General features: G+C 38.6%; 1 non-coding gene across 1 annotated transcript in view; it reads right to left on the reverse strand.

Annotated features, from left to right (window-relative positions):
• LOC101848708 overlaps positions 1-4,051 on the reverse strand; it is a 38,736-nt gene that overhangs the window by 16,758 nt on the left and 17,927 nt on the right. The window lies entirely within an intron of this gene.

A 4,051-nucleotide genomic window follows, 5' to 3' on the forward strand; every position in this document is an offset into this window, starting at 1 on the left:
TACAAATATTTTGTTTGAGTCTCAGCTACAATAGTCACACTTGTCTAGACACGATCACATAAATACTTGAAGAAGAATAGTTGTATTTTGTCTCGACTTATTACCCGCGGCGCATGTTGTCCAAAGATAGTGAATAACAAGATGGGCCACTCAGCCAAAAAAGTGTCCGCAGGAAGTATGCTCTTTGCTTCAGATGGCGCTGCAGTCTGTTTTGAAGCTCTCTTTCGTTTTTCCAGAAGAAGAATAGGAATAGCACCTCCTTGCGTGCGCAGATCGACTGCTGTTCATCAGCAGTTCGGGTACGTTCAGTGCGGAGTTTTAGTTTTTTAAAATTTTAATGACCTCTCGCCTTTCATTCTAAAGTCAAATTAAACGAAGAAAACCATCACCCTTTCCTCCGGAAGAGGTTTTTTGTCAGCGTAACCATTTTAAAAAAGTGTTCTTCCGTAATTTATCCCAAAACTTGCTAGTTTCACTTTGATTTTTAAAAACTCAAGTAGGGTAACTCTGTTCGCAAAGAGTGTGCTTTTGTGAAGAGGGTGCCACCAAATTTTGAGGACATTTTTTTAATTGGCTCAAAGAGAGAAGTGGCCCATCTTGTTATGAACTATCATTGTAGGTATCTAAGTATCGAGTGCCTGGTATCGATACCTGCCCATCACCAATGATAGTTGGTGCGAAAAAAATAATTCGCAAGCGAAATTCGCTTAAAAGCTGACATTCCATATGCCCGAAAAACCGATGCGAAATTCGCATGCGAAGATTTTGTTTCGCACGAGGGAGCGAATTTTTTTTCTTCGCATGCGAATTCTTCGTGAAATGGGCGGGGCTTATTTCCCGCCAAATCTGCTTCAAAGGAACGAAGCAGCATAGAACATGATAGAAGCACTAGATAAGTGGGGAAAACGTCGAAATGTTGATTTCCTTGGTTCGAGAGAGAAGTGTTAAAACCAAAACTGAAAAGAAGTGTTTATTTTCAAGGTGGCCGTCATTTGCATGGCAACCACTTTTTTTTATAGTTTGTGGGAAACTTTCGGGAGTCTATGTAATCTATCTATGCTATCTTTTATCGTTTAAATCATGTAATAACTAAAAATAGCTTTTCACTTACACCCCCCCCCCCTCCTTAATTAAATGCACTTGAATATAAATTCTAACATACATTAATTATAACTTAAGATTGCTGTCTGTGCCGCAGCCACATCAGCCAGCGCTGTCGGTGATAGGACCGAAGCTTCGCAAAGAAAACGACCCAAGAAAGCAAAGCTTATGAAGGAAGGACCATCATCAAGTCTGGACAAAGCAATTTAAAGCTGCTTTCGTAGGAACAGGAGTTCTAACAGCAAAATTCTCTTGTTTTCAACGTAGAGTGCTTGCTCTGACTGAACTGGTGCCGTGATTTCAGTCAGATGACGGATGCGAATTTCGCGTATATGGAAGGAGGGCTCTTTTTTCATCGCACCCGAATTTCGTACACGAAATTCGCACCCGAAGTTTGCATCGGTTTTTCGGGCATATGGAATGCCAGCTTAACTCTTTGCCTTTGGTTTGTTTTGATTACGAAGTTCGAAATCAAAATCAAAGTCATCTCTATTCTAACAAAAACATGCCATATTACTGCAGTTTCTTTCAACTTTTGAATCGTACATTTTCTGATTACTTTGCTTATATTTACGTTATTATAGTTTTGTTTGGGGTTTGTTTCGCGGAGGGAGACATACGGATAGCACAACTTGTAAATTAGCGTGGCTAATAGTAAAGGTAAACAATCCAGATTTTTCCCAATTCTCAATCTGACTTCGACGGGCATGAAAATGTTGTTTTCATGTGAGACTCTAGAATGCATTCTCTTGTCCATTTGACGAGTCATTTGAACTTTGTTCATACCGACATATTTCGACAGCTGATATCAGTATGGTATAAAAAATGTATTACACTCGTTGTGGTGTTAGACCATGATTTATCCTACTTGTGAAATTGCCAGTTGTAATCACTCGTTGAAACTCGTGATTACAACTTGGCAATTTCACTCGTAGGATAAATCATGATCTAACACCACAACTCATGTATTCAATTATTTATAATCACTCAGGTAATTTGTTACGCACTGTTTACACAAGATGAAAACCTGTTGGGTTTTTTTTTAACCTTTGGGGTGACGTTGACTACAGGTTAGAAATTAATCACATCCCGTGTGAGCCCGTAAGGTGCTGTATTACACGTTCAATTAGCCCTAAAACTAACAGGTGTCCGTCCTCGTTGTGATAAGACACATGACGCGATCTCAGCAAAAATGCCTCTTTTTTGTGATCTTCAAAATCCAGCAAGAAAGGGGTCATCCGCGAGTCATTTACCTGATTTTGATACGCTGGCTTTGAATTTGATATCATTTTTTAAAGTTAAATTGTAGTTTTTAAAAAAGTTTACAAAGAAGAATTTTATCACCAGCGACTTCATGAGCCTTGGAGCAAATAATTATCATTTCACGTTGTCTGCACTATCTATCGAAAGGGATGGTAATGTATTATGATATAAAGTCATACGCTTTTACTACGTTGCCTCTTGCCAAAATAAAGAGGTTTTCATTCCCCTTCCCCTCATAAAATGTGTCCAGCCAGATTTTAGACAAATTTGTTGGGATGTGGGAAGCCATTACAGCTTATAAAATTGCCTGTTCTTACGCCCATCGCAATATATTAGTCTGATTTCTAATTTTAAACTTATTTGCCCCATCAATAAAATCTAGGCTCTCTATGAGACGCAATTGGTCAATAATGCATGTCTCCAGTAGTATTGAGAAGGAGGTGAGAGATCCTTATCTTGAAACATTCTAGCATACGGCGCACAATTAGAAACTAGGTGAATGAGGTATGAAAATCAACTTTTCAGAGTTAATGACATTGAGGCCCGCTTTCTAGATGATATGATTATATTGTTTAGTTTCTTTTTTTCTTTTTTTTTTGCTGTTGTTGTTTGTTGTTTCATTTGTTTTGTTTTGTTTGTTTGTTGTTGTTTTTTTGTTGCTGTTGTTTTAATTTGTAATATTTTTTAAATTTATTTTTTGCCCAGAACAGGTCACAACCCTACTCCCTTCTTTCGTCTTAGAGTTCCCTGTTTCCTTCATTTAAAAAGAATAATTTTTGGAGTGCTCGCTAATCAGATTCGGCAAATTATTGCAAAGTGTATTTATGCTAAAAGTAAAACAACATAATAATTATGAAATCATACTTTGTTCAATTGGGAAAGTTGGGTGCACAATTATTAAACACATGTCGGAGACAACTAAAGCAGGATTGGAGGGGGGGGGGTTGCTAGGAGAGGATCTGGTTCTCTTTTAAGAGTGAGCACTTAATTGCTATATCCACTGGTTACGTCTGATGCTGCCAGAATCTTTCGGAAATTGTTTTCCATCAAAATGTAAACTCTACCGTCGTTCCTGGTATATGGCCTTTACCCCTCTGTTGACAAATCATATTGGACAAGTTAGTCTTAGAGCCGTGTCATCGAAACTAGGACTTCCATGGTCAAACAAGCCCGCTAGGACAAAACTGGAAATCAATCACCCTGGGCGCGCCTCCGCGGTAGCCAATCTTGTTCCACTAACGAAGGTTACATGCACGCAAAAATCAATGATCATGCTCTTTTGACCACACTCGCATGGTCACTGCCGACACAGAATTGGGAAAATTACATATTATCATAGTCATATAGCACGATAGACCAGTGGCAAGAGACTTGGCTCAAGATGATAACACATGTATATGTTACAGTTACAGTATCTACTTTCATCTCGTTTCGTAAAGGCGTCTTTAGAGAATTGCGTGTCTTTTCTAAATCTTTTTTTTTTATTTTGGGGTGGGAGTGTAGTTGGGGGAGTGGGGGGACTTACGGAGTGGTTAAATGTATTTCAAAAAGGCTAATTATCCGAAAATCCTATAAACTTTATACATCCAACATTCAGCAACTTATTAATCCCTGGTGGGATCCAGTCACCGATTTTATTATTACGAAGTGGGCCATGTGAAAAACTGAACACAAACACTACACACAC

The sequence above is a fragment of the Aplysia californica genome, unplaced genomic scaffold, assembly GCF_000002075.1.
Source record: "Aplysia californica isolate F4 #8 unplaced genomic scaffold, AplCal3.0 scaffold00008, whole genome shotgun sequence".
In the NCBI taxonomy this organism is placed as follows: Eukaryota; Metazoa; Mollusca; class Gastropoda; order Aplysiida; family Aplysiidae; genus Aplysia; species Aplysia californica.